This window comes from Typopeltis vanoorti, chromosome 6, assembly GCF_054136105.1.
Source record: "Typopeltis vanoorti isolate ZY-2024b chromosome 6, IOZ_Tvanoo_1.0, whole genome shotgun sequence".
Lineage (NCBI taxonomy): Eukaryota > Metazoa > Arthropoda > Arachnida > Uropygi > Thelyphonidae > Typopeltis > Typopeltis vanoorti.
Genome location: NC_143554.1, coordinates 19,544,060 through 19,568,677, shown reverse-complemented (window position 1 = coordinate 19,568,677; position 24,618 = coordinate 19,544,060). Strand labels below are relative to the sequence as shown.

The 24,618-nt window shown below is 34.8% G+C and overlaps 1 protein-coding gene and 1 long non-coding RNA gene across 6 annotated transcripts in view; one reads left to right on the top strand and one right to left on the bottom strand.

Moving 5' to 3' along the window:
• LOC150105319 (uncharacterized) overlaps positions 1–22,496 on the bottom strand; it is a 257,298-nt gene extending 234,802 nt beyond the window's left edge. The window contains exon 1 of the long non-coding RNA XR_016548439.1: positions 22,445–22,496. This is a non-coding gene — a long non-coding RNA (uncharacterized LOC150105319). The remainder of the gene's footprint in view (positions 1–22,444) is intronic.
• LOC150105318 (zinc finger protein castor homolog 1-like) overlaps positions 1–24,618 on the top strand; it is a 360,761-nt gene that overhangs the window by 190,719 nt on the left and 145,424 nt on the right. The gene's annotated exons all lie outside the window — the stretch shown is intronic.

The following is a 24,618-nucleotide window of genomic DNA, read 5'->3' as shown; positions in this document are numbered from 1 at the left end:
CATATAACTTTAAAAAACGAGTTTCAGATACTCAGAATGTTGAGGTTGAAATTTCAATGGAGAGATCTATAATAGTCTTAGCCATTTTAATTTAAGTTTTACTATAAATAAAATATGACTTAGGGAACACATTTGACACACGCATATTCAATACTTTTTTTAAATATTTAATTACTATTATTTTATTTATTTATTTATTTATTTTTTTTAGTGTGTCATGTTTGTTTTCCGTAGCACAAAATCTGCTTTTAGCGTTCAAACCTTTCCACCATCTAATTAGTTTTTCGACCCGAATTGTCCTCAGAGAACCCGTACCAGTCGGGCGAGAAACCAAAAATTACCAATGGAGATATATCGTGATATAAAACGGGGCGGGACCCGAAATAAACCAAGACAAAGTAAAGAAGGAAGAGAAGGCAAAGAATCTCTTGGACATGGGACCAAATATTAATTCTTTATGACGCTACAATTTGCTTGTTATGATCGGCACTTATCTGCGAATGCCAGATACAACTGTGACTCAGTCACAGGTTTTGCTCTTCTAATGGAAGATATTTATCAGCGTTTAGTTTTTTGTTCCCTCACCAAAGGCAGTTTACTCCTGTGTGACTTAGTCAGTAGCTACTTTCCCATCATTAGTCAGTGCTCGCGTGCATTGACTTAAAGCGTCACTAGCTAGAGTTATTGCACGTTGGGAAGTCTTCCTAATCTTCCTTTCTGATGCATCTTCCCCCCCCCCCCCAATGTTTTCTTTTCGATTTTATTTGTCAGCGTTTTTATGATGTAGGAAAGAAAAAAAAAGTTTAAATATATTCTTCGGACTGTGACTATTAAAAGCGACATGATTGTTCGTGTCTTTTCGTGTCTCATGCAAACTTCTAGGACGAATAAAATATTAGTGCAAAACCTAATGAATACTGAAAAACGTTACTCCCAAACGAGGTCTGCTATGCAAGAACATTAACGAGTCACATATCTGTAAGTAGACACGACAGGAGGCTTTTTTCTTTTGCTTGAAGTAGTTGAGGTCAAAGGCAAAAGACCTGTTGTCCAAATAGCCATTTAAAGTGCCAGGTACCATTATTTACATTCGAAATGTTAAACTTGCAGGGGAAGTAAGAATTATGGAAAGTAACTTGCAAATAGAATGATCTAACGTTCCAGACATATATGCATTTATTTAAACGTGTTAAGAGTTTATTATATTCTAAATTTCATAGGCTTATTAATCTTTGAAGGCAATCGTTTTCTACTATATTTCAGACTGTTTAGGAATAATGTTTATAGACAGACTCCTAAAACTGTATACCTGGTAATAAAAACATAGGTTTGTTATTCCTACTTTTTTGCATCCCTCGCCCTTGTAACGAGGTTTTAATCTAGACTTGAAGGAGTAGGTTGCTCCTGATCATTGTCTGCTATCAGCACAGGATTCACACAACGTAGACTGTCCATATTTTCAAATCGCGTATTCAGGACATGCATACATGACGTCATCATTAGATAATAAAGAAAAATGTAATAACATTTCAATGACGTAGCAGGAATTTTTTTTACTTTTGGTTGATGAGAGGACATTTGTTGAATTAAATTGCTTGTAATATTTATCGATGTGGGGAGCATTGTAATTTAGCTTTTCTTCAGATTTCTATCGTTTAGCGAGAAAAATGCATCATGTGACACCAAACTTGTATCTCTTATGTATTAAAAATTCTTCGGAATGAAAACAAAAGAACTTGTTAATCCATAATTATTATCCTTTTTTTTATGACTAAAAAACCTGGCCGTGTTTATAAATTCAAGGATAGGTATAATTTTTATTTCCGTTCTCCAACTTTAGTAGCTGCAGAAAAGGAGGGCGCGACTTATTAAGCAATAAGTGAATTATTTGTGTTAATTTCCCCTTCAAATATTGTGGTGGTGAAGAGTCAAAATATAGCCCCAAAACTTTCGACTACTGTAATTGTGATTTTTAACATTCTGAGCTTTGCTCAAACAAAATGTATGCCTTGTTTTATTATTTATTAATTTAAGGAGGCACATTAATTATTTGTGGAATTTCAATGAATTTGGAGTAAATAATTATTATAAAACTTCACGGAGTCAAAGACTCGTCGTGGGAGGTCCCACAGTTAGGAAGTTTATCGCACACACACAGTTTATCATACCGTGCCTTAAATATGTTCACTGTCTCCGCACTCACCACATTCTCGGGCAACGCATTCTAATCGCTCTCCATGCAGAACACCTGCTCCTCACCCATTTGCTCACACTCTCCTTATACAGATTCCAGGGATGAACCGCTTGTTTTCTCTTCCTGTCTTCACCCATCCTATTCAAAACCTCCCCGACATTAATCTGTTTAACAGCTTATATGGCTCGATCATATCCCCTCTCCTCCTATCAACCAGTTTTTGCAAATTGCATTTTCTCAATCTGTCTTCATACTCAACATTCCGGAGACCAGAAACCACCTTAGTTAATCATTTCTAGACCTTTTCCAATACATCTTCATTTTGAAAACTAGGGGATCAAATCTGCGCATAGTAATCCATATATGGTCTGATCAAAGCCTTATACAAAGGAACCATAACATCCTTACTTCTACAAGTCAGTGGCTTCAACACCATTCCCATTATCCGCGGTGCTGTCTTCACAATTTTAGGTCCTTGTCCACAATCACTCCCAGATCTCTCATCTCCTCTACCTCTTCCAAGATATTTTCATTGATTTTTAATCTATATCCCATCTCTGCTTTCCACAAAAACCTTACACTCTGCAACATTGAATTGAAATCCCTACTCGTGTACCCATTCAGCAGAGTATTCAAGTCCTCTTGCAAAACCACAGCATCCGCTCTACTCTTGATAGCTCTCCCCAACTTGACATCATCTGCAACAACTGCATATCAAATGGAGAAGAACTGTTTGATAAAATAACGATGTACTCTTCGTGAGTATGAAAAACAAATACTTTAAAATAGAATCGATTTACTAATTCATTTGTAGGCCTTTATGATGTTACACAGATATCAGCAGAGACATTCGACTGAACTTTTAAAGTAAAGCGATGTCTATAGCAGAGATGGATTTCGATGTTAGGTGAAATAACTAGGCATAAGAACTAATTAATGGTTAAAGAAATTAATGAAAATAATATTCTATTACAAAAAACGCTCTCATTAAGATGCACTTTTATTAATCACTCAAAAAGTACGGAGTAATATTGGAAACTGGAGTTTTTTTTCCCTATGAAACCACAATTTGATCGAACTTTGAGATGGTTGTTGTATGTACAATTGCACTATATTAAATGCTTGGTTTACCTCGTTTGATCCCTAAGGAAAATAGTTGTTTAGTGATGTTACAGCACTGTAAATGTGGTTTAGATTAGTGGATGTAATTTTGTAAAGAGCAGCATGCTATGAAAACTTTAACACGTCTTCACCAGAACTCAGTGTCCATTCTCAATCAAAGATACTTCTCGTTTTTAATCCTGTGCAAATAACAAATCCAGCCACCCTTAGAATTCGGTCGAAAAGAAAAAAATTAACTGATGATACTCTTACGAGCTCACTCAAACCACTTTTTCACGGACGTTCTATTTGTATGAGAATTCTGTGGGTACTGGTTGCTGATTCTTCCGGACCTATTGATCTCCAAGTACGTATGCAAACACTTGGAGATGAACTTGCTGTAACAACTCTTCTTCTTTTACGAATAAATGCTAACAAATTTAACAAAGCCCTTATTAAGTTTCTTCTCGTGTTTTTTTTTTTTTTTTTTTTTTCACTTCGCTATTTAGTCCTCGAGTCTTTACAACCCTCCCTGTGGAGAACATTACAAAAACAAGTTCTCCGCATTTTCACATGAGTAATAACCGTTATTATATAATAAAGTTCTTTTAATCACGTTTTAAATTAATAATCCCCCATATTGGTCACGAAACTTTCCAGAAAAGTAAATCGCCAGCTGAGCTAACTAGATTAAGAACATGCCTTTCTTAAACATGCCGGAAAGATCCTAAATGGAGTGATCAGATACGTGCGTTTACTCATTAGTCCTTTTGTAGAATACCACATTCTAGGAATTCGACTTCTTGAAACTAGCAAAGTTAACCGATTAAATGAAGGTGAATTTTGAATTGCTGAGTGTCAGTATTTCTGAGATTAATTGCGCTTTATGACTCGCTCTAAGACTTTAATGGTAAGCCTTAGCTAATGAGCCTTTTATTATCGTGATTTAATCATTTCTTTCAACGCCACGTAAAGCTGGGAGTTGCCTTCAACAACAAGAGCTTTATGTATTCAAGGTGCCAACACAAAACGTCAACTTTGTATCCTTGTTAACTACGTTTCGAAATGAAATTGCGTGTTGTCTACTAAAAATATAAAATCCATCGCATCACGTTATGTTTTTTCATATAGTAAGTTTTCGTGCATAGTTTCCTTTTCCTAAACTTCCAAATCAAATTGATAAATCGCACGTAATAACTTTATGCCAGAATTATTTTAATGCAGTTCCTGTCACGCTATTGGCCACTATAAATCAATTTCGAACATTAAAAACAGTCGCATTTAAAATATAACTGGTTCAAAACGTTTGTTTGCCCGAATATGAAGTTTTAAATATTTTAAAGAGCTTTACATGATATGTTTTTTATATTTATTCTTGAAGGTAACACTTCGTGTAATTTATATTAAGAAATGAGGAAAGTATTCTCTTATTCTTTAGCAACAACTGTTTCGACAGAAACTGTCAGGTCGAGTAATCAAATCTCTCCATTTCTTTCTATCCAAATATAGACGTCCAAATCACTTCAAGCGAGAGTTTACAAGTATTTCTTCAACATTTTTTAGCTCTAAATTATTCCCAAGGGCTTACATCTCTCATTCTGTCTTTCCTTGCTTTTACCAACATTGGCCTTAAAACTTTCATTTTCAGTGCGTGTATTCTATTTATTTCTCTGCTGCATAAGTCAAAATGGGCAAAAAGTAACGTTTGCTAATCGAAACCTCGCACTTAAATGGGACTTCACTGTCCCAAAGTAGACTACTTACAATGTAAAAAATAAATAAATAAACTTTGACCCAGCGAAATTTTCTGTCACTAGAAATTATACTTTTCATATATTGGAAGTTTTCACTACTCTTCCTATTGAGTCTAACACCATTAACATGAAAAATATGTAACTGATGCGAAGAAATACAATAAATGTTGTCTCATTATGGAAAAATGTTTATTTATATAGAGGGAAGAAAATCATATATGCCTTAAACATAATCGCCTTTAACAGACTATTTGGTATTTATATGTATTCCATCACGGGGAACAATATCCATATAACTATACATGCAGAGTATTTGGGAAAACATTTATACATAGTTGAAATCATAACATCAAGTGGCATTGTCACTTAAACAGCAATGGAAAGAGGAAGTTAAGCAAATGTACGTAGGGTAAAAACAGTTGTTCAGATATATATTTTACTCTTGTTGTCCTACAGAAGTTAGAACGATGTATGGGAAGATGATTTCATAGAAGCACTTGATCAAAGACTGGAGACCGCAGATATGAAAGCCTGAGAGAAAGATTAGATGAGTCGCATCGATGACAGAATTATATTAAAAAATGTCAAAAAGGAAATTGGCATTGTTTAGTATTCACGAATACGTGCGTGTACATCTAATCCAAGGCGATATTGTCAGCTAAACAGAATCGGAGAAGGAAGGTTAGCAAAAAAATGGTGTTTGGTGGGATGATGGCAGGCAGAGGAAAACGAGGATCTAGGTGCTGCTTTAGAAGACCTAAAAGTAAGGCTTGACAGATTCATTTGGAAGTAATTTTCGAATTATGGGGTGAGCAAAAATCACGTGACACCATAAATGATTTGAGAAAGATTCTTAAAAAAAAAAAAAAAAAGGAAACCATTATATTGTACTACCCTTCTAAGAGTTGGGTAATAAATACAAGTTATGAACGTATGTATAGCAATTTTTTTTTAATTATTACTAATGTACCTTTCATAACACAGTTCTTTCTGGGATCCTCTACTTCTTGGGATAGGTTAGTAGAAATAGAAGTATAGTATTTGATTTTTTTTCTTTTACATCATTTTGAACTTTTTTGGGCGAATTTACTTTGAATTAAATACATCTTCAATCACCTTATTGAGATTATATTTTGGCCCTTATTATCAAGCTAATTAAGCAGTCGAAGTCAGATTATTTAAGTGAAGTCCAAGGACGTGTGTCAAACCCCCCTCATTTAAGAAACGCACGGAAGGATGCCACTAGAGCTCAGAAATAACAGATAGTGGAAGCGCCCTCATCAGTATGCACAGGTCTCAATACATTCGTATCCATCGTTCTTCATTGAAAGGCCCTTCCCGGATATCTCCTCTATTTTATGCGCATTTTTAAGGTGTCGTTCAGTGATTTCGGCACGCTTTAGGCAATATAAGTAACTTAATAAAAACAAGACCGACAATAAACAAACAAAACAGGAGGGGAAAAAAAAGCGGATTCGCTTACAGCAGATCGGGGATAATGTCAGATTTAAAGGCAGAGTTTCCTTGTTTTCTGACTACATAACCACCGCCGATAACTCTTGCGCTGCCATCGATTCTTTCTTACATTCCTCCACAAAATCCCCCCCCCCCTCGAGGGTCACGTTAAGTTCAACTTTCATCAAATACTTAAGATTCGTTCGAGACATTCTGGCTACAGCATGCATCCAAATGGCGTCAAAAGAGGGGGAACCGGGAACAAAAAAAAATTATAAAATCTTGGCAGGGTTTTCAGGTAGATCGGGAGGCAGTCGCCAGCTTCTACGGGCTTAACCAGGAAGTTCACACCGTCACGTCTGATTACGGCAGAGTCGATTTCTTTTGCGTCAAAGCAGGCCGCAACCAGGTGTGGCCATCCGTAGACCAACTTTCCGTCAGTCTCCCCACAGACGTGTGGGTCTCCTGTCAGGCGGGACCGTGACTCGCATCTTGCCAGTTGTGCACAGAGGCACGCGTATACTCATGAGCGAGTTTCGCCTTCAGTAAATGATTCTCTTGTACGCCTCACCCTCCCTCTTTCTACCCGTTATGATCTCCCTCTGAAGTATGACTGTTTACATACTTGGAGAAAGGACTACTTTCAACAGCTTCCTTGGGGGATATATAGTTGGACAGTTCCTCTGCAGCCTCCGACGTTTATTTAGACTCGAATGTATTTACTTGTTGTTCGTTATGCACCGTGGCCTCAAAACTGGTAAGGTTGCTGTGCGGTTTCAGACGTGCGCGTAGTGCACACATCCCCAAACCCATTTATCCTCGCAAGATGGATGTTTTAAATTGTGTAGCGTGCTCTTCGCGCGGCGAAAACAATTCTAATACCGTGCTTGGAACTATTCTCGATGTTTGATAGCTAATAAATTCGTGTACCTGAATCAACTGAAGGAATCGCGAGGAGAAATTCCACTTGAAGAAACATCTATAACCAATGATTAAAATACTAGATGAAATTAAAACATTTAAAAAAAAGTTATCAGGAAGGGTAATATAAATAGTGTATTACTAAAATATGGATGGGAAATAAGTTGCTGAATTAACAAAATCCTAAAGAGAACACAATATCCTAGAAGAATGGAGAAAGAGTATGGTGATTAGCGTATCCAACCAACATGTGAATATCTTTAGGTGCAAATAATATTCATCTCAAGTCGCGTGGTGGTACTTAGAAAAAAGGTACCCATCTATTCAGAGTGGCACATTTAAGGCAGTATTATAAAAAAAATTCGCTTTGCTCTGGCTATTAGACAAAAATGTATCTAAAAGAAAGCACAAACTATAAAGGAATTAATATTTTTAATACGACATTACAATAATTGGAAAGAACCCGAGATGCAAAATGGTGTAACGATATTTGTCCAAAGACTGCTGGAAAAAAAAAATGCTCTCATATAGAAAACGAAAAATTATTGAGTGAAAGTGTCGAACATAAAATCGGACATTGAACCAATGATGATGTGGATTCAGTGGAAATAATTAATTACGTACTACAAAAATATTGCAAGTAGGATGGGTATGCCAGATGAATACCTTACCGCCAATGGTTGGAAACGTAGACTAGACTTTCTGGTATCTTCATTTTTTATGTTATGTGACATACATTCATCGAAGGTAGGACCAGTAATGAGAATAACACAATGAATGCATCAAAAGAATAACAGACAAACATCATTAAGATAGTAATGGATGAGATCCAAAAACAGAGAGCAGTAGGAGGATGAAGATGAGTAAATAAACACAAAGAAACCCGCAATTTCTTGACCATAGCCGGCGAGAAAGAACTACATGATGTCTTTAACAGCTTCTTACAATTCTCGTGAAAGGTAGTCGTTGTCCAAAAAGCATAATACAATGGCTCACCTGTGTTGCCTTGACGTCTTTCAATTTAATTGTTTTAAATATAACTGAGCACGTTTTCGAGTGTTAAGGGGTAGATCATTGGTGACTGAACATGAGTCTTCAACACGGGAAGAATTAGTGTATCGACTTCATAATAAGCTTTCGAATCTAAGTAAAAAGCTTCTTCAATGGCTGATAACTGGACAGTCAGCTGTTTCCCTGAAATATTAAGTTTGTAAAAAAAAAACAGGAGAATTAATGACTTCCCTTAAGGGGTAAGTCTCATTTTCAATCATCTGGAAAGGAAAAACTTTGCTTAATTTTTTTTTTTTGTAAAGCACTGCCATCATGAAAAGGTCACAAAGCGTTGTATCTGTTTTATTAAACACTTTTTTTATTGTATTTCATCCAAAGTCGTTTTCAATATTTGCGGATTGTCATTACAAATGCGACCTGGATTTAAGAAATGAGATCTGATGGATTAATTATTTTTCTTTCTCCATTAAGTTTCCGAAGGGCAATCTAGCGATTTTATTATCGCGTTGTGACTGCATTCCTTGTATTTTTTAAACACACTGGGTATCACTTAATTATTCCAAGGACAGTATTTATTCACAATCTTTCCTCTTATTTTGCAAATGTGTTATTTTTTCTCAGTAAATACCGTATTACATTCTTTCTTATTCTCATCAATCATCGTTCATTGTAATTACACTTTGTCATTTGCCCTCTTTTTCTTTTAACCCATTCAATGTAAAATGTAAGAAATACTCACTTCCTCTTACAACTTAATGATCTTCCTATAAAATATAGTCTGACGACCAAGCCTTAATCGCAACTACTTTAGCATCCATAAAGTTTGGGAAATTGTCATCCTCAACTGTATTAAATAAGCTGTATCATAAATAATCCATTTTAATTATTTTCAGCGCAACCGTTTAACTAATGATACAAACGACCTCCATGTATAGAGGGATTCTAATTTCACGCATGCGCTTTACTGTTCTTTGTTTAAAGAAAAAATGTTAAAAATGGAGCACGGTACACGAATCTGAAAAACAGCTGTAAAACGTTACTTTCTTCCGACAGAAATATTTAGGATAAAACAAAGTCAGGCCACGTAGACATATTTTGTCAAAAAACTTGAATATTTTCGTATTATTTTTTTAACAATTTTTACGAACGCTTTTGACAGATGAATCATTTCACCTGTCATATTTGAGGAAAATTATTTCCGCAAATAATTTCCACACGAAGACGAAATCTCATTTTTATTCATGTGAATGAATAATAAAACTTCTCAATGACATGTTTAACTGCCTGATATTTCCTTAGCCAGTTGTGAAAGAACTGCATGCATGTGTTATGAATATTTTCGTATGCAAGGCATACGAAAATAAATGAATCCGGTCTCTGCTGACGAGAGTAAAATCCAAAAGATTAATTCGATTGGTCATTATTACCAGTTTGTTAAAAATTCAATCACATTAATGATTCTTTTTAATGAATAATTTTATTCACTTTAAAGTACTGCCAATTATCCGTTACTGTTTTAAATTATAATACGGAATAAATATGTTTTTATTCTTAGTCTTCTTGCGCTCATTTTTTTAACTTCTTCACCACTACTTGGGTTCGTGTAACCTACTTTGTGAACTTTTGATGTAGTGCACGGAATGGAAAAGCAAATGCAGACGATTAAATTAAGCATACGCAGGCGCCATGGGCATACCGTGTCGGCACCTTTCCTTACAATACAGCGCACGCTCGTATATAATTTTAAGCTGCACAGATATCCTATTTACACATGAACACAATTGCAATTGATATACAATACTGATTTGATGTCATTAAACCACTTCGATCAGTCAGTATACATGCAGTATAGATTTTGTTTGGATAGTCTGAGAAGACTGTGACGTCACGCATGCTACTTTTAGACGATTTGCTATTTTATTTTTGTTTCTTTTAGAAATTTTATTTCTCTTAGACATAATAATGCAACTTGTAATTTAATATTTTAAAGTAAAATACTGAATTACAAGATTTAGGATTTAAATTATTTTATAAAATTTTAAAAGCATAGCGTTTAAACCTTTTAAAAGTTTTACGTCACCATAATACTTTAGGAAAAACGTTAGAAAGCCAACGAGGACATCAGAAAAAATTAAGGTAAATTCCAGCAATAGCAAGAAAGAGTTGCAATTGATATTTAGGCATGTGTATACAATGAATAAAGAAAGACCCGCATATTCTCAAAAACGGAATAAAGGGAAAGATACCTCCCTGAAGACCAAGAAAGAAAAGCAAAGAAAACATCAAGAGCATAACTGTTCTGAACACCCAAATAACTTTGTTGTGCATAGACTGGACTGGAAAGTCATTGTTCATGGCAACCTCAAACCTCCTTAGGTGAGGAGGATGAAGTCAAGAAAGATAACTGTTAGATTGCTGATGACAATTAAAGGGTAGATTAAATTGAGTTGCATTTCAATCAAGATATTCCTGTTTCGCAATGCTTACATACGAGAACCCAAACAGCAGCCAAAACAGTGGACAGAAGCCTGTTGTTCAACATCAAATACACCGGTTCCATCAGTAGGAAAGGTCATGACATCGATGTTAAAGGCATTTTGTTTATTAATTATCTTGAAAAGGGTAAAACAGTAGCCGGAGAATATTATTCCGATCTTTTAACGAGACTAGACGAAAAAATTCGTGCGAAAAGACTCGATTTGCAGAAGAAAAAAATCAGCTTTCCTCAGGACAATGCACCTGCTCACAAAGGTGTTTTGGCAATGGGAAAATTAAGCGATCTGCACTATGAATTGTTGGAACATCCACCCTATTCCCCAGATTTGACTCCCTCTGACTTCTATCTCTTTCCAAAACTAAAGCTCTTCCTCGCTGGTAAGCGTTTTTCTTCGAATTAAGAGGTGATTGCATCATTGAAGAGGGGTATTTTGCAGATCTTACTGAGAACTACTACAGGGACGGGATAATGGCGCTGGAGCATCGCTTGAATAAATGTATTAGTCATAAGGGAGATTATGTTGAAAAATAAAAATAATTTTGAAATAATTTTTTTCATTGTTAGGCCGAGAACTTTTTAGACCACCTCCGTAGATATGTGCCTGGATTGAATCAACTCACGCGCTCAGTAACAATGTTATAAAAACACAAACTTGATGCAGCACACATTAGATTCTTATATATAAAGGAATTGTAGTTTCCATTGAAAATAAACACATAACTTTTATATCAGATGTAGTCTCTGGGGAACTCCTACAAGTTTTCCCATCATGAATGGAGAAAATATTACTTGTTATCAAACTGACTTATTTCTAGAACAGTTACGATACACAAGATCACAAATAATAAAGTAACATATGTTTTTTAATTAAACTATTTTGAAAGTAACGGTTCATTGTCATAATTCCCTTTCGGTCATTTTTAAAGAAAATTTTCGTAGGAGTTCCACTGAAAATATTTTTGGTTGGCTTCCGCAGTCTTAAGTTTAAGAAACACTGGTACAGACGGTGGTTGTGTGCCCTCCCACGATGAGTCCTTGGAAGCGTCACGTAATAATAGTAATATTAAATAACAAGGAGGCTTAACACGGAACCCTCTTGTACCTCCTCCCCACCCCTTCCTTCAGATCTGGCTGTTATTTATGAGACATTTTCAGAACTATTTCCTGTTGTATATCTCCCAACCAATAGGTGGCAACAATGCCTATTGGACGCATTTTAAGCAGCAGCGTCTTATGTGAAGTGCTATAAAAGGCTTCGCTCAACATCAAAATGAATCACATCATAACCTTTTCTGTTTTCCTTGTGACTTCAACATAAAAATGTGCGTCATAACTGATATCCCCCCCTTAACGAAACCATGCTGTGCCAACCTCAACCAGTGATCACTTGTCATGAATATCCTAGATGAGATTCCTAATTAATTTTTCCCTTACTTTATATAACATTCAGAAGTGTGGGCTCGAGTTCTTCGCTTTGAGAGATAAGTCACCGTTTTAAATTGAAATAACCATCGAAAATTTCCTGTCAGAGAATACTTCCGGTTTCATTCAAGATTATCAAATGTGGATTAAGCTGGCATACATCTGTTTCCCATCAGTGGGAATAATCATCCTGCCTCACCTTGCCAAGTGATTTTTATGCGACTCCCACCCACTCACCCACGAACCGATAGTACAATAATACTTGGGTAAGGATTATTTTATAATTTTTATACGTTTTTACCGGGTTCGGAAACGCTGCTGTAGAGACCAAACCTGGAACTTTTTCGAAGCCTCTAATAAGTATGTCGGTGGTGTCACACTGGGCGATGACTTCAAGTCCCTCCTAAAGACACGGACATCCATGCTTCGGCGTAATTCGAATATCGAAGAGTTACAGCTTCTCTTCTAAATGACTGGTATCCATATATACACTTACAAAATACTTATTAAAATCTTCTGGATGATTCAAAATTGTTCCAGATGAACTGGTAATCCTTATCCGTTTTCATATATCTATAAATTTTTTTTTCGGAATACTTAGTTTTAATTAAAATTTTGCTATTTGATGAAGTTATTTCCAGTTGTTACTTAAATCAATTATTAATGCTATAGATATATATCAGATGAACCCTCTTTCTGAGGCTTTTTCTTAAAGCTGGACAAATAATGAAGTTATGTGTAGGGATAAACATTAAACCAGGGGCGACTCGTGCATAGGCACTGCAGGACCCCCAATTTTTCTCGATACATAAATATATTTATTTTTCCTTGTAATATTTAATTTTATCATCAACAATCCTTTACAATTCTCTTATTTTGTATAAAAAATAATAAAAATCCATCTTGTAGCACTTAGGAGGGCGAGGACGCTAGCAGCACTATGTTTACCACAATGTCATATTGCTAGTATTTGCTACGCGCGCAAGCATATGCACATCATAGTGAGATACGAGCTATTAGCGTAATGCGGCACTGCCCATCGCACAGTTCCACTGTTGTTTATGTGCAGTTTGCGCCAGTAGTAGAGTGTTCGTAGTGCTTATTGTGTTTACTCCGTCTCTTTAAATAAATCTTAAATATTTGTCTAAAAGAAAGGACTTATAATGGTTCCTTCAGTCTTAGACAGATTCGAACCCGGAACTCTCCAACAAATGTTGCATCGGTATACTGAATACATTATAAAGACGCTTCAAAAGTCTGATTTATTGGCCATATGGATATGTAACACATTTATTGATCATATGTTGTATGTAACATATTTCGTCTTTTCAATAATAGGTTCAAGACTGGTTGGTTAAAGCTTCTTTCCCTCCACTAGAATTCCGTTATTATTGGTAAAATGATTCAAAATGGCAATACTGATTTCTCCTTGGCTAGATGGAATTAACGAAATTTCGATTTTAGGAGTTGTATTAAAATTTGTCGAATCATTGCAATTTTCATTTACATTGAACTATTTGAATGTTAAAATAAAACTGTACGCATGTATAAGAAAAAACGGCTGGGTTCCAAATTTTTCTTACGAAGCCAGTCTCATATGGAGATGAGTTTTTTTTTCCCCGCCAAGAAACTCTGGTGTTTCATTACTCAAAAGACAAACCAACAAGAACAGACAATACTCTGACCACATAGCCTTACTTGCTTTGGCTAATTCGAAACAACTTAAACTAGGAAGTGCACAAATCTGCAATCTGCATACCTGATCAAAGTGTACTTTTCTAAGTTCATAGCATCTAAATGTATTTGAATAATTAAACAAAATGTCCAGGAAATATTTTAATCTCTTCCTAGCTTCTTGTCTGGATGATGAAAAAGAATTAAGCCTACAGAACTGAAACATTCCAGTGTTTAGATCGGTATTTCGAGATAGGAAATCTTAAATTAAGATATGAGAATCGCCTTGAAGTTTTCTGAAAACAGAGATAACAGGAATAGCTCGTGCTTTGAATTTACACTACAAACACGTTGTTTACAGCAGCATTTTAAGAAAAAATGTTTTTATTAAAAAACATTGTCAGACTGCGCGTGAATGGTTTAAAGAATTAAGTATGAAAACACATCATAACTCAGATTGAGTGTGCTTGTTTATGCAGTCATCTTGTATTTTAACCAACAACGAATAATAAATTTCAAACTATTATTAGGTGCTACGTGCAACTGGATTTCGAAATCCGAAATTTGATTTCACAGAAAAAATGTTTTTCAGTGATTCAAGGAAATAAATGCAGAGGGCGCTCTGAATTTGGTATTCTACAGCATTCGGATGGTTGTAGCCGAAACAGTTTTGCAAGACTCTAATTTTAATTGATATAGCACATCTAAAAAAGCAATTAGAAATGTAAATTGTGTAATAAACAACGAAATAGTTTTTAATGTCATTCGGTTGAACTGTCAAGTGACAGTTCAACCGAATTACCATAGAAATAGAAACAGCTCGAAACTTGCACAGAGAAACAAATAAGAAGGGAAAATATTTTCTTGGTAATCTTGACAAAATAAATGATTTCCCCTTATTTACTGTGCTAAGTATCCAATATGGAGGTCAGCTTCAAATTTGGACTGGCGTCACGCGGTTCGCAATTTCACTCCTACGTCGAACACCTTATTTTATGAATTATAAGATAGGACTACTCTTCAGTGTTTTTGAAACTTACGCAACTCAAACATACCCACTCCACCATCCAACGCTTCTATCAAAATTCCCTTTTCATATTTTTTAAAGGGGGAGAAATCTGTTTCGAGATTTGGAGGAAAATTGTAGATAGGAAGTTAGTAATGATGTAATTTTTTCATGTAGTACTATCATATCCTGTACACCCTCTTGAGGGTACATGGCAGGAAATTGATGATGATGATGAAGAAATCTGTTTAAAATATGAACTGACATCCAGGTGACACTTGTTTAATAAATGAAATGAAACACTTAGAGGTTATAATTTTACATGACAACATGCATAAATTAAATTGTAAATAAAGTTAGTGGGGACAAATTATTTTCTTCTTCACTCCCATTTCTATATGGAGTCACTGTTTCTGATGAGTATTCTCCACTGGTCTCTATTGTAGACTGCGTCTTTGTCCAGGTTTTTCTCTTCAGATCCCCCCCCCCACATTATCTTCTCATCTCTTCTTTGGTCTTCCTCCTCCTCGTATTTCCATCATCACATTTTTCATTTTACCTCATTACATGTCCATACCATCTTAATCGTGCTTCTTGTATTTTGTCTGTAACTGCAGTCACCTTTACAGTACCTCTGTGTTCATCCTCACCTGATCTTTTCTTGTTACTCCACACAGCCATCGAAGCATCCTCATTTCTGTGGGCACTAATTTTGCTTTCATTGAACTTCTTCATAGACAGTGTCTCCATTCCATATAACATTGTAGGTCTCACTACCATTCTGTATATTTTCCCTTTCAATTTCACTGGATTATGTGATGAATTATCATAAAATTCCTCACATTTCTTTTCAATTTTTCCACCCTGTCTGAATTCTGTTATTGACTCCTCTTTCCACTTCACCTTTACTATCCGCGACTGAACCCAGATATCTGAATTTATCTACTTTCTTGATGACCTCTCCATTCACCGTCAACATTTTGACCACACGTCGGATATTCTGTTTTTCTTCTACTAACTCTCAGTCCTCTTTTCTTCTAATACTGTGCTCCATCTTATCATCTTTTGTTCCACTTCCTCTCTTGTTTTTCAACACAGCACAATATCGTCTGCGTATAACATACGCCAAGGTGCTCTCTCTCTGACTTGCTCTGTCAAAGTATCTATGACTACATTAAAGAGAAAAGGACTGAGTGCCGATCCATGATGTAAACCAACTGTTATTCCCAAACAGCTCCTAATGGGGGACAAATTATTTTATTTATCGAATTTTCGAATCTAGGCTTGATCGATTAAAATGCCAGCTTAAAGCTCAGTATAAACAAATGGCTATCATTGGTTAAAAATAATTTGTATCGTAGCACTTCTACTAACAGGTATTGCATTCGAATCCCAGTGTAGCATTGATGTTTGTGAAAGTCGTTAGCGGATGTGTGCGTTACACCAACCATCCTACTTACTGGAGGCTTCGGAGGACTTAAAAAGGTTCCATGTTTGCTTGAGCAGACTTTCTGGGGAATCTAACCCTTAGTCCACTCGCGGTACTAAATGTTGCAATAGGTGTGCATCTTTCTTGGTTGGGATTCACATAAAAATAAAAAACTCAAATATAAGTAACCAGAACAAAGTTGTAGCTATGAACCCAATACTATATAATTGTTTAAATGTTCTGTTGTACAAATTAAAAAAAAAAACAACGCATTTTATTTCCCTCAAAGGTGTAGATGAAGCCGTTCAGCCCTAACTAATTTTTGAAATTCTTACAGCCAATCATGATAATAGCCGAACATTATCATACTGTTGTGCACGGGTGTCAGTTAAAAATCATTTGATAAACTAACGATATCGAACTAAGTAATTATAAATTATATATTGGTGTTATTTTATTATAATTATATTTTATTCAATTTCATATTATAAAATTCAAGTAGCATTAGTATTTTATAAAACTTGACTCATAAAAGCGGGGTTGCCCATTGGTTACGCAGTGTGTGAAGGGATTGGTGTCAGTTTGTGGCAAAGTGGGAGTAGAAATCTAAAACTCGGAAAATACTATTTCCTGAATTTTTATAATTTTTCTAATAAATTATAATTTATCTCATTAGAGTAATAATAAGGGTAGATTTCTACTTTTCTTCCAGAAAACAATTTTTAAAAAAAGTTTGTAATAACCGACTACACGGCTACATTTGTAGATTAAAAAAAAAAAAAAAGATATTTTACTAAAAATAAAATAAATAATATATTTGTATTCATTTCATAAATACTCTGCTGGTGGCCATGATGGAAAGCCATTTGGTAAGAAGCAGCTCGGTGAATAAGATATCGAATTACCTTAAAAGCTCAAAAAAACTAGACATAAACGGAGGGCATCCTTATTAATTGTAACCTCTAAAAGCAGGGCTTAATTCATTTTTCTTTCACTCGATTCGAAACCTCGTTATTAAGATAGCGCAACCTATTATCCGTGTATCTGCGAAATCCTACACGCGGTAAATGGAGTAATGAAAGGAGGGGCGGCCATGTTGGCGTCTACATTACTGAAAACTTGTTTCATGAAGCACCCGATTGGAATTACCCAAGTAAAAATAAGTTCCTACAAAGTGAACCTCTGATATGCATGACAACAAGATTTGTTTGATTTAAAGAAGATTGGTTGGTCATAACTGCGTTTATAATTATCAGATCTTCTTTGACAATGTTCATGAATCTTCAGCGATTAGATCTGCCTTCTGGAATATGCGGAGATGCCCTTGACGGCTGCGAGCCACTAATTTCATTGATTCCAGTTTGAGAAGCTCATTGAGTTAAGACTTGTATTTTATTTTTGTTGCTGTTCAGAAGATTTTTCATGAGCATCATAAAGATGAAGTGTTCGGTTACCTGTTAATGGCCTTCCGATGCACAGAAAGCTCTTACTTATTCTGGAATACGTAGCTAAGAAAAGTTGTTTTTCTTTTTATTATGTGAAAAGTTCATGAATGAAATAAGCAGCCAGTTGTAATACGAAGCCAACTTCATTATTATATAATCTCATTTTTTCGGTGCAGTTGTAGTTTGAAGTTAGAATATTTAACCACAAACACTTCAACGATATCCAATCTTTCTTAACGCAAGTATTTAAAAATCCAAATAAATTCTCCGTTTGTTTCATTTATTGCGAAATTTTTCCTTTGAACATCGTGGTGTTGAAAGGCTTAGGAACTACTGCAAACGTAGATTCAGATTTTCAGGGAACACCTACATTAATCCGTAACTACTTTCTTGCAGAACTCACTCTATTTCAATCGTATGAGTATCCAGTTCCTGTTGAAAGCAGAATCTACATGTTCAAATACTGATGATGGGATGTAGAAAGGCACTGTCTATTGACATTATTTTTCTGAATTTTTTATGCTGCTCCTCTAAGTAGGCATCAGTACTTATAGCACCGTTTGCTTATTTTCTAGGGGGTACCCCTTTAGAAAATAAGCAAAAGGTGCTATAAGTACTGCTGATTATCTATTGAGTTTCATATATCTTTTGGATCAGTGCAGAAAAGAAACCGAACCTTTCGAAAATAGAAGAAACTAGTGGCGCCACCTGTCGTATCTGTTTGTTGTCGAAAGCGGCAATTTTCCTCAGTGTTGTGTCAACTGTTTATGATATTTGTTTCATTAGAAGCCGAGTTATAGTGCCGAGAGTAACAGTGTGTTTTGACGATCGGTCGGAAAATGAGTTTCAAACAGAGAGCTACGATTGACTTTTGCGTTAAACTTGATAAAAGTTTTACCGAAACGCATCAAATGCTTCAAAAAGCATACGGTGATGAATGTTTATCTCGTATTTAAGTTTAAGAGTGGTTTAAGCGATTTCAAAGTGGTCGTGCGACTCTTGAGGACGACGAAAAGCCGGGCCGACCAAAAACTGTACTGAGCGACGTTAACATCTAAAAAGTGCGTGATTTCATCAAAGAAAACCCGAAGTCGTCCGTGAGTTTGATTGAAGAAGAATTGGGGATTCCAAAATCAACTGTGCACAACATTTTGACCGAGAGTTTGGGTCTTCGTAAATTGATTTCGCAATTTGTTCCCCACAGACCGAAGACCAAAAAAATGTATCAAATCGAACACTGCAAGGACCTCGTTAAAACCGTTCATAAGGACTTAAACGATCGTTACTGTTGACGAAACGTGGTGTTTTGAGTATGAACCCGAAACAAAGCGCCAAAGTGCTGAGTGGAGACTACCAGAAGAGGGCATCCGAAAAATAAGTCTCTTGGAGAAGTCAAAAGTAAAGACAACGCTGATATGTTTCTACTATTCCAAGGGTATTATTCACAAAGAATTCGTTCCGCTTGGCCAAACGGGCAATGGCCATTTGGCCAGGCGGAACAACGAATTTTCTATTTTCGTAAAGTTCGGTTTCTTTTTGGACAGAGGATGTATATCGAAAACCTAGTGACAATTAAAACCATATATTTTCTTTTCAGCCGTTAATTATAAATATTGTTTCTGCGATCTCTGTTAATGTTTCTCTAAGCTTTTATCTTCAAATGCCTACTTAAATATTATGCATTCAGATGAGAATGTCAATTTAAATTGGACATGAAATTCTTGTTAGTTTTCTCGGCTAGTTCTAAGTGACAGATAACCTTGGATATTTTTTTTTTGACCATGATAAGAATATTATCAGTAATGCGTCAAAGATTTGTACTTCGTCATTGTAAACAGATCTACTTTAACTTGAGTACGCCCATTACATTTGAATTACCAGGAACTAATTATTGATAAAAATACAGTAGCAATTATAGTAAATACAAAAGACTGCGATGAAAAATAGTCGCAAGAAATCCATTTATTAAGACAAGAAGAAGAAAATCTGAAAGGATTTGAAATTAATTATTGACATATCGGTGGGAGGACCTGCATATCTAACAGCTTTTGATACATTATCAATAATTCGATTGCTGGTCTGTTTATGAACACAATGTCGGGAAAAAAATCTATTTTTATTGTCAACAGTCTTATAAAAAAAAAAAAAAAGCGGATGTTCTTTTATCCCCCCCCCCCCCAAAAAAAAAGTATCGCATTGCTAACTGGATGCGAACTGGGGGTGTGGGAAAAATAGTTCTTGAAAAAAACACAATGAAATATGGCATATTTAAGTTGTCAATAATGCGCTTTATGATTATACTTTAGTTGCCAAACACGTACTCGATTTTAGGGTGGGCGTGGTCATAACATATCCCCACATGCGCTTTCTATCAGCAGAAAATGACCTATGTGTCAGTATATGAGTGACAGGCGTGGACTATCCAACATTGTTTATTTCTTTATCATACGATAGCATTTTAATGCTTTAGAATTTACCATTAATGTCCAAACGAGACAAAAGAGCTATTTTTTTCTTCTCGGAAGAGACTTTTTGCTGCAAATAGTAAAAATTTTTAAAAAGAGAAGAACCGAAATAAATATATGCAAACAGCGTTTAATATAGCGCAGGGAATGCCATAATCACATTTCAGAAATTGAGCCATTGTAAAAAAAGCCTTTCAGTACATAGTTTTATGGCTACCTTTAGAACTTTAAGTAGAAGAATAACCATTCATTTAGTGCACTTTACTGAAATTCTTTTCTAACAAATGGAAAGCTACCGATATTGCATAATACATTGCAATTGAATTTTAAAATATTTATATTTTCGTCTGAATTGGCGTGATTTTTATTTTAAGACATGTTTTCCAAGGTTAAACTTGGAAAAAGAAACCACACGCAAAATGATGAATGAATTTGGTCAGTGAATTAGAGATAAGGCATGAACTATAAATATTGTGCAACTGCGTAGGAATCTATTTTTCATGCTCGCTCTGGAAAAGTACTCGATGGACAACATTGTTGCTACAGCCCGGTAGCTTATTTCTTTCGGGCACGTCAACACTGCCATCTGGCGTCGTCTAAAGGCACTAAAGTATTTTAAAATTTGCATGGCTAGTGATAATGGAAAACACAACATTCATTTTAAGAAAGTGCAAAAATTTTCCACTTTAAAAGCAACGATGAGCAGTCGTTTTAATTATTGCTTACTTTAATATAAAGCAGGACAAAAAAAAATAAATAAAATAAAATAAGGGAGGTAAAACATATTCACAAATAATCCAAAATTTTTCAGAGAAAACGGGTCTGCACAAAAAGTCAACATGAAAATAATAAAGCTATTAACTATTATTTTCCGTAAAATAAATAAGAAAATGTTATATACTTCGCTTTCCAAAAATAATATTTCATCCGAGCTCAATACAAATGAAGCTAAATTAATGATTGCACTTGTAGCCATATTTCTAAAGCCAGTTATTTAGCATAACTCTCTCCTGGTATCGTGTCGGCTCTTATGTAGGTAATCCATTCATTATTCCCTCCGCATCTCAAACAACAGATGGCTGTCACTCAGGCCGTTGATAGGATAGACTTTCTCCTCTTTATTGTCCACTTCCATCTTCAAAGTGATTTTATCCTTATTTCGTCTGTTGTTTGGCCTCCTATTAAAAAGAATGAGTTCTCATTCAGAGTTAAAAATTGCACCATAAAGTTGGATAAATCCGACCTAAATCACTTAGTTTACTAGGACATTGGAGGAATGGGTAGTCATAGGAACACCACATACTGAAACCGTGAACTTCCCAGAACGGTGAGGCATTTGTTTCGATAAACCGATTACAACACCTGTGATATGCTAAGTGGTTACTCGTCTATCACTATGGCCATTAACATAAATTTTATTAACAAACTGCTGAATCGTGACAATTAAAGTGTTTTATTTTCAAGACATTCTTTTTTCTTTAGTGGGGACACGGACGAGGCAATTCCTAGTGTTGTTTGTCTTCATGGATGGTACAGATTGAGTGTTATGTCTTCGAGTACGGATAATTAGTAATTATGCTAATTTTCTTGCGTATATTACTTTCACATTTAGACAAGTGTAATACATTAACAAATTAGCAGCTCACCATACTTATTGATAAATATCTAAAGAATTCATTAATCAACAAATATTAAATAGTGTCCAACATTTTTCCTATTCTACTAGAAACTTTAAAACGATGGTGGAAACAAAAGCAGTAATCCTACAACCTCAAAAACCAAATACTAAGGTGGACTATTTGATAAGTTATAAATTATCTTAAAATTGGGACATAGTGATCAATCATCCCAGTTTCCAATTCTTCAAGGCTTTGAAAATTGTCTAGTCAAGCAGTAGACCATTTCTCTGATATGATTAGAATTTTTATATAGCATGCATTTGATATAAATAGTGTCAGTCATGTAGTTGTTTAAGAAGTTATAGTATTCATAGAAAAGTTGTGCACTTTTTGACAGTAATAGTTATTAAAATTCAAAATATGAAAGATGGAAATGATTGATTAAAAATACCTCGTAAGTCATTTTTTCGTGTTGACTGACGCTATCATTTTCGTTTGCATTTGCAGAAACTTAACTCATAAAAATCACAAGTAATTTTTACAGTCATTTCTAGACTTATCAAAGAAATAATTTAATTTTTTTACTAAGTTATTTTCGAAATAAACACGCCAAAGTGACGCTTATGTATAAAATACATACACACTACGAACGTAGATAAAAAGCCAAGCGCTATACGTTTATTTTTACTTTGGAGAACGATTATAGGTGGCGGTTTACGTCTGCTTAAACGGCAGAAAAAAATCACAACACAAAATGCAGTTTGTGTACCAAAAAGCGCCATGAAAAAGGATACGAAATGCGAATGATTGAAGCGAAATAAAAATACAACTTTGAGGTCACATTACTTGAGTGAAAGTATTTCCGATGACTTAAATATATATTCTGGGTGGAGTCCGGACTACTGACAAATTTGTTGGCCACCTCCACCCACTCGCCTATGAAGATATCTTACACGTACTTAATCTCCCGTTGATTTACGACATTTCCTCTGTCTTAGGCGTGTATTGCACTATAATACAAGATTTTTTTTTTCGTTCTCTTTATTAATTTTCCCATACCACCCTGACAGATGCTAATAAATTAAAAACAGTAACTGCTAGCGTTCGGTGTCCCCCCATTAATTGGTGGATAGCAATTTTCTATAATTACCTGATTAAAATATAGAGCTAATTCTGCCCATGTCCCGATTCTCATAATTAATGATGGTTGGCATAATTTGGTAAGCAAAATGTAGAATAAATGCATCCTCTATCGTTTATTAGTATTATTAGCAGACTGGTGCATATTTTTATAATAGAACGAGTTTCCATACTGGTATATCTAAATAAAGAATGTATCCATTCGCGTATTAGAGGCCTCTTAAATAACTAGAATGCACATATTATGAATAATTTATTTTTTATTCAAAGATAAAAATCTCTTCATCCTGGTCTTAGAAGAACCATTATATTATCTTAACTTTCTCTGTTTTGAGTGGGTGGGGTTAGCGAATATTTATATTCGCTAATCTCAGGAATATATAAGAAAGAAAAATGTCAACTAATTTACATAGCAGAATAGGCCTATACACATTTTCGTCCCCTGCCATAAATAGGGAGAAGAGGTACATTTTCAATAAAGCTTGCAAAGTTTAATAGTAATTACCGGTTGATTCTTAGGTCTTATTGTGATTTAAACAATCCAATAAAAAGTAGAATTCTTTGGATATCATTGATTTCGCATCTACCAGTATTTGTCAGCGCCATTTTAAACACGGTTCTAAATTCTGTCCCTGTTCCTTCCTGTGAATTATAATCAGTTAATAATAAAAATTATATACACAGTGTTTGATTCGGTTTGTTGCGGGATAGATAGTTTTATGTAGTTGATTTATAATGCATGTAAACTACATAATAAATCACCAGTACTTTAATTCAAGTACTGGTGATTACTTGAATTAAAAGCGCGCGATTTATACTGGAATAATACCCAGACAGCGGACAACCCTAGTTTGTACGGACAAAACAGTCATCCATTCTCTGAAATGTGTGAAGATTAAATATTTATGTATAGAAGTGTATTTTTATATTTCTAATGAGACCAGAATTACTTTAAACGTGTTTGTAATATCTGCAGAAATATCACACGTTTTGGTCTGGAATGCTCACATAACTTGAAAATAAAATTATTAATCTCTACAACACTAGAAGCGATGTTCAGCTAGTTAATACCGTGTGGCATACAACTTTGCGGACTCCTGTTTGTTGCTCCTCTTTTTCATATGGATTTTTTTTTTTTTTTTTTCAAAAATTTATACATGGAAACCAAGGATATTACTTGTCACATAGTAGAACTGAATGATGAATATAAATAACATTTCAGAAAATTAATTTATCTGATTTTTTTTTTTTTTTTATATTTTCAAAAGAAAAAAAGCAGGAAATTAAAATAATTTATTGACAAACGTAAATTATTTATTTATTTTTAATTATAAACGTAATTTAAATCGTGGAGTAGACTTTCAGAAATTTATATGCACATCAATGACAGGTAATTAGTAATAATTATTACGAATGACTCCAAGATTGAAAGAGAAAAGTTAAAAAAAATCTGTCATTGTTTAGATTTATTAAAGCCCAGCAAAT